The 10,770-nt window shown below is 36.7% G+C and overlaps 1 pseudogene; it reads left to right on the top strand.

Moving 5' to 3' along the window:
- Positions 1 to 8,381: 8,381 nt before the first annotated feature.
- Positions 8,382 to 9,752, top strand: LOC149011610 (glycerophosphodiester phosphodiesterase GDPD2-like; annotated as a pseudogene).
- The last annotated feature ends 1,018 nt before the right edge of the window (positions 9,753 to 10,770 follow it).

Here is a 10,770-nt window from a genome sequence, read left to right as displayed (position 1 = left end):
TTTCGGCAAGGGGACCCTTTATCTCCTCTTCTTTTTCTTCTTGCAGAAGAGGTAATATGCAGGGGCATTCATTATTTGATAATTGCTGGTAGATTGAGAGCTTTGCCAGGTCCCAGGGGAGTAGAAGTTCCTTCTGTTCTAATGTATGCGGATGATATTTTTATTTTTTCAAATGCTTCTTTATGTTATGTTAAAGCTTTGAAAAATTTCTTATCGAAGTATCAAGAATTTTCGGGTCAACATATTAGTTTGGAGAAGAGTAAGCTTTTTCTTGGACGTGTGCCTCCTAGTCGAAAACAAAAAATTGTGGACATATTAAATATCCCAATTGCTCTCTTTCCTACTTGATATCTGGGGATAGATATTTTTAAAGGAAGAGTTACTCGTGTCAGATTGCTGTCAGTTTTAGACAAGATTAAGAATCGCTACAAGGGTGGTGTGGAAAGCTGTTATCTTTGGCAGGTAGAGTGGAGTTGGTACGTTCAGTTATTTCTAGCATGCCAATTCATAATTTTTCATTATACGGGTGGCCTAGCTCTATTATTTCTCAAGCAGAAGCTTGGATGTGTAACTTCATTTGGACGGGGAGTATAGAGGCTGTGAAGAAGGTTACAGTGTCTTGGGCAAAAGTATGTACTCCAAAATGTGAGGGTGGTTTGGGTATTCGGAGATTAAGAGATGTCAATTTTGCTTCCTTATGCAAGTTGGCTTGGACAATTAAACATAAACACTCTGGTTTTGCTCATTTTTTAAAGGGGAAGATGGTGGACAAAAGGGGAAATTTAAAGATTTATGGGTAGCAGTCATCTTTGATGTTGGGATTGAGGAAGGTTTGGGGTTTTGTTCAAGCTAATGAACGGTGATCAGTTGGAGATGGTCAGAATATAAATTTCTGGTTTGACAGATGGTTGGGGAATTTTACCATTGCAGACTATGTTGGTATTCCTCTAGATTTAGAGGGTCATTTGAAATTGACTGTTGCAGATTGTTTACAGCAAGGGGAGTGGAGATTTCCGTCAGTGGACAATGCCAAATTTCAAGAGGTAATCTCTCTTATTATGTTATATCCTGTTCCTTGTGCTGGTTTTGTTGATGTTTGTCATTGGCAAGGTTCGGTGGGGGGAGAGTTTAGTTTTCGATCGGCATGGGATCTCTATCGTAGAAAAGGAGAACAACTGGAATGGGCTAAAAGTATTTGGAAGACTTCTTTGTAGCCTAGACAACAAGTTTTCTGTTGGAGACTTTTCATGATAGGCTACCTGTTGATGCCTTGTTGACTCGGAAAGGGATTATGCTGGCCTCTCGTTGTAATCTATGTGGTAAAGCTTCAGCAGACATAGGACATCTCTTTCTTCACTGCTCATTTTCATGTAGATGTGGAGAAGCTTTTGTAGCAAAGTTTGGTTATAGTTGGATAGTAAAAGATTCGATTGTAGAGTCGTTCAAGGCTTGGAAACACCAGGCTTCACAGTCTCCTTTACAGACTGCTTGGATTAATGGATGTTGTTTGCTTTTATACTTTCTTTGGATGGTCCGCAATCAAATCCGGTTTGAAATTTTAAATTTCAGGACTGATGAGGTGGTGAGTTTAATTTTTTCAGACTTAGTACAGTTTGGCTTTAAAATGGATGGAAGAAAAGTAACTCCAACCATTTTTTCGGATGCAAGAAGACTAGGCCTTCACTTCTCTGTTTTTAGTACTGCTCCTCCATAAGAAATTTTTTTGTGTCCTCCTGCTATAGGTTGGGTTAAACTAAATATTGATGGGTCTTCTTTAGGCAATCCAGGAAGGTCTGGCGGTGGAGGAGTATTTCGAAATGAAGTTGCTGCGGTGGTTTTCAATTTCAGTATTTTTTTAGATGTTAAAACCAACTTTGAGGCTGAATTGGAAACTTTCATTCATGGATTACGTTGGGCAAGGCATTTACAAATTAAAAAGCTTTGGGTAGAAAGTGATTCAAAAGCTATGGTGACTTTAATACAGCAGGAAAAAAATACCTTGGTATATCTTTCATATGTGGAGAGAGTTATAAGAATATTTGTTGACTATAGATTGGAAGATTTCACATTGCTATCGTGAAACTAATACAGTGGCAGTTTTTTTGGCAAATTCGGCAACTAGGACAGGAACTTCTGATATTAACATTCCTTGGTCAGCTTCAATCCTTAATGAACTTGATGTGGATGCCTCTAGACGTCCTAGATTTCGTTTTATAAGTTAATGGTTTTCTAATATGAGCAGGAACCAATGAGGAAGGGTGTATTGGGGGCAATAGTTGTTGCGGGTAAGGGAGGTTGGTTCTTTATACGGTATTAATTGATGTATTTTTAATATTTCTTCCTCGCTTAATATAATGATCCTTTTAGCGAAAAAAAAAGGTTAGTTGAGCGGTTAAAAGCCCAAACTCTCATCAGGAGGTCTTGGGTTTGCACCCATCCCCCAACTAATATAAACTTGCCGGCTACAAAAAAAAAAAAAAAAAAAAAAAAAAAAAAAAAAAAAAAAAAAAAAAAAGAAAGAAATATATATATATATATATATATATATATATATATAGAAAAGACTCTTATAATGACTTGCTTATTTACCTTTTTTGAACTTTTAACTGTGTTAGTCTATGCTACACTATGGTCCAATATTTTTATACTTGTTTTCGAACCAAATCTTTTAGCACTCAGAAATGAGTGAATAGGTCGATCCATCAATTAGGGTCGTTTCATATAGCGGGGGCTTCATTTCTGCAATCCCTAACAAGTTAGGGCCCAGCCCTCTCCTACTATAACAAGTCTTAGAAAACAGTGCATTTAGATTGCCACAACATTATATCAAAGAAGGTCATCAATCTTTGGAGCTGGTACAAGATTTCCAATAACATAGCAAATAGTGGAGGTGCAGGACACTAGACATGGTTGGTTTCCTGAGTAGTGGAATGTGATTTTATTAAATCATTGCTTTCAACAAAATATACCTTAGAAGATCTTGAAAGAAGTATGTATAAATAATACCATACCGTGAAAGAGGTAGGTATGAGTTTGCTTTTGGTTCTATAGAACAACTGAAATATAGCTCTTTGGCCAATACACCAAAACAGCATACATAGACAACAGAGGGGTTTTGATCATAATCAGTGAGAAAACCAAAAAATGCTTATGTAACAAATGAAAAGCTTTACACATCAATAATATAGTGCCATCAAGCCCTTCATAAAGCACATTTGGGTTAACCTGAATTCGAGCTACTTTTGTAAATAAGTTAAGCTTACCCACTAGAATCTTGGATTACCATGGGAGGCATATGGGTTCCATGTATGGAATTTTATCAAACCTAAAATCTTCTAACCACAAGGTTAATTTTCTAATCCATAATCAGGCAACACATCAATTATGCTAGAAAATGTGCAAGAACAGACATCTTGCACAAGCAAAAGTAGTTGGATATTCGTTATTTAATAGTTTCTTATTAAATCTGAAATACAGAATCTATTATTAGGATCAACTGCCATTTGCTTACAAGAGAAATAAGAGAAACATATAACAAGTGCCTACTATTAGAGTTCAAATATGTTAAAACTGCCAATAATACATTCTTACAACTTAAGGAGAACCACAGGGAGGTCCCAAGGTTTCAAGCCCTCTGCTCCAAAGACAAGTTTATAAAGTTACATAACCATAACTACACTTTCGATCTACTATATCATCGAATGTCCCTAAACGAAGCTACGATCGACAACTCTGTTCGAGCAACCAAGATGCAATCAGTGTCTGCATAGAGCCACTCACCATCACAAATTCGAGTCCCGCCAATATTAATTGGAACATTTTTCTCGCCCATGCCCTTCTTATTGGCATTGAACCATCAGATTCCTGGCTAAAAATATAGGTCATTGAACCCACCTTTTCCCAAAAGTTAGTTTCTATGTTTGGGCAAAAGCTAAATATCCAGCCCAAAAATGCACTCAATCAATTAATTCATCCATGCCCATATAAACCCTCAAGTATACAAGAAGATGTATATTTCACAATCAAAAGATGGATAGAGTTAAGAATGATATCAGAGTTCCCATAAAAATAGTATCAAGCAAATTGTCTGTTCTGCAGGGTTCGAAAAAAGAGGTGGATTAGAATCCACATTATAAAATAAACTTTTGGGGGTATGGAAAAATCAGTAAGGAACAATTTTTTCTACTAATATTTTTTTCCCCCATTCTTAACTATGTAATGATTTATTGAAATAGATAAGAATAAAATGATGAATCATCCTATTGTGTGTGAAAGGACTCAAGGACCATGCAGAATCATAAATAACTAGAGACCAACAGTCCAGTAGATTCAACAAGGTTAGTTCATCAACTGTTTATCCCCATCCCTTTTCTTTCTAAAGTCGTTCCCCTTCCCCCCTTCTCCCTCCAAAAAAAAATAAAAATGTAGTTTCCTTTTTCAAGAAACCCCCATGTTGATCTTGCCTTGCGAGCTGCCCATCTGGACCTCCCAAACTCCATGCACACCAATCCTCCAACCCCAGTGACTTCAAGTCCAAACTCATACAAATCCTACCGTCAAAACCCTAGAAAATAGCCTTTTCTTGGAATTTTCGGATCCAAACCCTAAGAACAAGAACATAGATCTAGACCAAACTACCCATTAAAACATCTAAAGACTAGGGTTATCTCCCTCGGCACTACCTACACTCAAAATTCCACCCCATGCTAACAACTATAAACCCTAATTCCCAATCTCTAGAATATTTACCCAAATTTCTAAGATCCTAACCCATCCCATAGACAATGACTTCCCCTTATTTTAGATTGGTTTCAAACTTCAGATATCTTCTCTTTAACTTTAACCTAGTACACCGTTCAAACTTTAGTTTTTTTTTTTTTTAGTGTGTTGGGGGGGGGGGGGCACAAGTTTGGCCCACCCTAGGCCCAAATAGGGTTTGGGCTCAGACTTGGCCCTGGGGGGCAGGTAAGGGCTGGGCCAAGCCAATGTGACCCTGATTAGGGTCAATACCAGGTCAATGTTGAGTCTTTTCACTAGAACCGGCCCCACCTAGCCCAACCTGACCTGACCCAACCTAACCCCACCCTATTACTTAGTATGTTACTTTTTGGTAAAAGTAGTAACAGCTAATTATGCATTCTTTTATTGTATTGTCGTCAGGATAAAGGTTAGGGCTAGAATCAAGTTTATGTGTTGAACCTGGCATGGCCCTACCTAACCCTATAGGGTCAGGGTGAAGGTCAAGGTCAGGGCCAGGTTTGAGTATTTAGAGTCACTTTTAAAAAGCCTAACCCATCCCGGTCCTGTTGCAGTCCTATTCGAGCCCTAAGTCAAACAGTTACTCAAGGGATTCCTTTTTTCCCTATGTTACCCTTTAGGCTGACTAATTATGATGTAAAATCATGCAATATTGAAACAGCTTCACTTGGACCAACTGGACCAAGTCCAACCAGAAGAGCAGGTCTTCTAGAAGGACCCAAACATTGGTTTGAAATTTGGGATGCCTTACAAAGTTGTAGAGATGGTAAGAGATGAAAATTTTGGTTCAAGTGTTGGATTGGATAACTTGCCATATTTCCTGTATATTTTGTTCTTGCTCGAAAAGTTGTTCTGATCTGAAAATGGGTTCTCATGTGTCCAAACTGTTGGAAGTTTAGTAGCTTGGAATTGGTGTGAGAAATGGTCCTTTGTGGACTGTCTTAACTCAACAAGCTATTAGAAGTCTAAACTGCTGAGCCTAGAAAGTAGATCTAGATTGGCACATTATTTTGCCCGCATGAAATGGTGATATGGTCAGTCTTGATAGATTCAACTAGGGCTGCAAAAGGGGTTGTTGATCTAGGTTTCTTAAGGGCCTATTTGGTTACTTGAGTCTGGAGATTTCAAAAATCTAGAGATTTCAAATTTATCGAGTCATGGTTAATAAAATTAACTGTTTGGTTAGCCTGAATCTTTGGAATAAAATTTATAGATTCATTTTGAATAAATGTCTATAGAGTCATGGTTCAAATATTTAGTGCTTTTATAGTAAGAGTGAAATCTTTGGATTTCACCTAATACTTATAAATCTACAGATTCAAGTTTTTAGTGTTAAAAGGTAATCTCTAGATTTCATGAATGATTTACTCAACCAAAAGGGTATAAATCTCTCATTTGTAAATTCAGAGACTTGAAATCTCTGGATTCATATAACCAAACATGCCCTAAAACCCTGACTTAGACCTTAAATACCCTAGTTGGGTTCTAACTTTGATCTTGTCTTTATGAGACTGGCTGAGGCAGGTTTTGGTCATTAAGGCCAAGCATTTTGTTTAGGACGAAAATCCCAAAGTGAAAGAAAGCAAGGAATGTACGAGAAAAACTCCCTCCCCCCGCAGGGGGGGGGGGAGGGGATGACAACTGACTTGACTGCAATAGGGAAGAGCCTAAACCCCATGTAACAACAATTAGCTTGTTCCTTGGAATGTTCAAAAGTAGGGGGTGGTGAAGCATTTGAACTTAGCAGAGACATCAAGGCAGATGATTTTCTAAATCAAATCTAGAGATCAGGAGTTCAAACTACATCTTCTAAGGTTCCTTTCCCACCATAGATGAGATGATGACATTTGTTTACTTGTGTTTATAATGCTACACAAAGGCGCATAGCAATTTAGTAAAGTGTGAGTAAGGGTGTTGTATCTACAGAGAATTATTTTTGATTCTCAACGTAAAAGGGGTGCTAACTATAGCAAAATTAATAGAAGATCAATAAACTAATTAAGGACGGACAAAAGAATTACACAAGAGATTCTAAAGCGAAGGCACCCAACAGGCAAAAACTCAATCAATGGTAAATATGATGGGATTCAAACTTCCCTGTTCTTGTATGTCTACTTCCCATTTCTCTTGTCATTTCTTTTTTCAACATAGTGCTTCACTTCTTACCAGGCCAATAAAACTAAGATTCAACAATTACCTTGATTAGTTAAAGAAACTTCATGCGAAAAACAAAATAAAAAACCTGAACGAACATTAAGATACTTGGACTCTACATACAATAATTAAGTAAGAGCATTCACAAGGAAGTAAGATAAAATTGTTCTTTAACCAAGCTATTTCAAGTGGAAAAAATGGAGTTACGAGCACCAAACACCAACTTCCCACCAAGTCACAAATAGACGTGCTGGAAAATGATCCCAAGAGCCATAACTAAACCTTGATGAATCTAAAGGATGGTTTAGAGCCGGTTCAAATGGAGGCAAAAAAAAAAAATTCCGAGCAAAGAGAAAAAGAGGTGGTTGACATCTTCGGCTATTTCAACAAAGAATACAGTTGGGATTGACAAAGAGGCTCTATAAAAACGAGGAATATTTGAGTAGGGAGACAATGGCTGAAGGCTTTTGAGACAATGAATGCATGGAGTGAAATATAGATATTCTACATGTAAAGATTTTGTATTATTACATTGTATTTTGAGCAAATTGCACCGACACCCCAAAATGGAGGCCTTAAAGCACTTGACATTCCACTTAATATCTGGAAAACACAGACTTCCTAAAATTGGATTTTCATTGGACACATTAGTCCAATTTGTCACTAAAAATTGTTAAATCGTTGTTTATTAACTTTCAATTCCAAAAGTATCCATACCAAAGTATGAAGAACAAAATAAATAAACAAACAATGATTTAACGATTTTGAGTGACAAATTGAATTAATGTGTCACATGAAAATTCAATTTGAGGTGTCTGTGCTTTTTAAACATAAAATGAGGTGTTAGCGCTTTAAGGCCTCCATTTTGGGGTGTCAGTGCAATTTGCTCTTGTATTTTTGATAGGTGGACGTATGATTATTGTTATGCTTATATATATATATATATATCTTTTTTTTTTTTTCCGGATAATTGATGGTTGTAGCCTTGTAGGTAATTTGAGGGTTATTTTACATGCTGATTTTCTAAATATACATTATTCTAGTGTTTATATCACTAGTATATAAATTGAAGAAATATTAATAATGGGTTTTTCATTATATTTATTTATTAGATATTACAAAGAGAAAAATAAAGGATTTTGCTTCAATGTTGCCCAACTAATGCGCAACACTGAGCTGCCTACGGTCCTGATCTAAAGTGGTGGTCGATATCAAATTTGAACCACCCGTTTTGTTTGTTTTGATTTTAGTTCTATAGTTCAAAAAGTAAATAAAGAAAAAGAAAATCAAAATGGGTAGTTGAGATTCGACCACCAGGATTCATCTAGACCGTAGGTAGCTTAGTGTTGCGCAAAATCCGAAAATTAAATGTAATTAATCAGAATATCCAAAAAAAATCGAATATTCTTCGTTTAATATCATCTCTGTCTCGGCTCTCTCTATGTTTCTTGAATTTGTTGCTTCCTGCAATGGCTCTCAGAGCACTTGATGTCTCCCACCTACGCTATCTCAATCGAGTGCAGAGAAAGCCACTATGGTAGCAGTTTATCACCGCATGTTTTGTAAAATCAATGATGGAGGTAAAACTTCTAGCATGTTTTGTAATGTCAACAAAGCATTCTTGAAATGGCCAAAGTTTCTTGTCATTGGCCACAGAGGGAGCGGAATGAACGTGTTAAGAGTCATCAGATTCAAGGCTGAATCAAATCAAAGAAAATTCAATTCTATCTTTCAACAATGCTGGAAAGTTTGCAGTTGATTTCATTGAATTCGATGTTCAGGTGACCAAAGATAATTACCCAGTCATCTTCCATGACAACTTCATCATTACAGTAGAAGAAAATGGTGAGTTTTCAGAGAGAAGACTTGCAGAGCTAACTTTAGCTGAATTCGTTTGCTGTGGACCCCAACCAGAGTCGTCAAATGTAATTGATCTTGCCTTTTAATTCGATTATGCTTTCTAGGTTTTCTTAAGAACCATCTAAGAAACTGATATTGATATCTGATTCTTACTGACATTATTGAAAATTCAGGTTGGAAGAAGATTATTAAGAAGGGCTGAAGATCAGAGGATTTTGAGCTGGAAGGTTGAACAAGATGATGCATTATGTACATTACAAGAGGCATTCCAGAATGTGAATCCTTCACTGGGTTTCAATATTGAGTTGAAACTTGATGATGAGATTGTTTATCAAGATGAAGAACTCATCCATGCTATTCAAGTAATCTTAAAAGTGGTTTTTGAATGTCTAAGAAAGACCTGTTATCTTCTCAACATTCCAACCTGATGCAGCAAGGTTGATTAGAGAGTTGCGGAGCATCTACCCTCTGTTCTTCTTGACTGATGGAGGATCTGAAATTTATACTGATATGAGAATGAATTCATTGGAGGAGGCTTTAAAGCTCTGCTTGGCTTGTGGGTTGCAAGGGATTGTTTCAGATGTCAAAGCAATATTAAGGAATCAAAGTGCTATAAACATTATCAGAGAAGCAAATCTTTCACTCCTAACTTATTGTCAGTTGAACAATGTGCCAAGAGCAGTTTACTTGCAACATGTAGCAGGTGTGAATGGGGTGATTGTAGATATGGTTCCTGAGATTTCAGCTTCAGTGTCTGATTACATGGAACAGCTTAAGAAGAGCAAAGAAGATAACCTTCCTAAAGGGAACGTGCAGAAGAAAACACTACAAATGCAGAAATTCTTGCCTGATGAACTCTCGTTGCTGCTGAAGTTAGATAGCTGACTTTAAGACCATGAAATCCTCTCCTCAGTGGGATTTTTCAAGGAGGAAAACACTTCCCAATGAGAATCTTTGTATAATTATTTGATCTTTCTCACTCTAAGGACCAATGTATAGTGCCTAGCTTGTATGGGGCTATCTGTTCTGTCTGTGTTAAAATGCATATATACAAGAAATGCATGACAATTGATCTGCTTATTAAAGTAATTGATTATATGTATCTCATGCCTACTCCAAATTTGGGTAAGTTGAAAAAAAGAAATTATAAAGCACAACGGCATTTTAACCCTAAAAATGTCAATTTTTTGATTAAAAATGATTTTGCTGAAACATCAGGATCCAGATTACTCATACGAAGAATATAAGAAAAAAAAATACCCAAGACATCAAGAATGTCCAAAAACAATAGGTGAACAAATGAGGCTGAACGAAGCCCTTGCTAAAATAAAATCCTGAAGGGCAACCTAGGGCTAGCTTGCTAGGGGTGTTGGAATGAAGCCCCCAGATCAGACCATTCACCTGTTTTGAGTGCTTGAAGATTTAGTTTGAAAACAAGTACAAAAGACCTGCTCTATAATGAAGCATAGACTGGCATAACTAAATGTTTAAGAGAGGTATAAGCAAGCAATTAGAAGAGTTCTTTATTGTTTTATCTTTTTTTTTTTTCTTCATGTAATATAGGGTAACATTTATTTGGGTCCTTGATTGATACTTCTTATTAAGTGCAACAACACTTGCTACTTATATTTTCACGCACTATATGGCATTTAAGACCTGTAATACGTCCCTCTTCAAAACATTCAAGCGTACATCCTTCTAAGTCCGATCTACAGCTCCAGCAATTTGGTCCCAGTTTCTCACCAATTTCACTTACTTCCTTCACTTGATAGCTGCACAGAAAAAATTAAAAGGGATTAGTCTCGTTTCTTCTCTTCACTAATGTATGGATTTGTGTGTGTATAAGAAACTCACCAATAGATTCAGCAAAGAAGATAAAAGAGAGGACAAAGAGAAAGGCAAAGTGAGGCCTAAGTGAAGCCATTTCTGCCAAAAGCTTTTGCTAGCAAAGTTGTTTGTCAAATTCTTGTATTGGTAAAGAACTATCATATCTTTGTG

Source organism: Hakea prostrata, chromosome 7, assembly GCF_041222555.1.
Source record: "Hakea prostrata isolate BN-2017 chromosome 7, UWA_Hpros_2, whole genome shotgun sequence".
NCBI classification, from domain to species: Eukaryota; Viridiplantae; Streptophyta; class Magnoliopsida; order Proteales; family Proteaceae; genus Hakea; species Hakea prostrata.
This window is presented reverse-complemented; position numbering and strand designations above follow the sequence as displayed.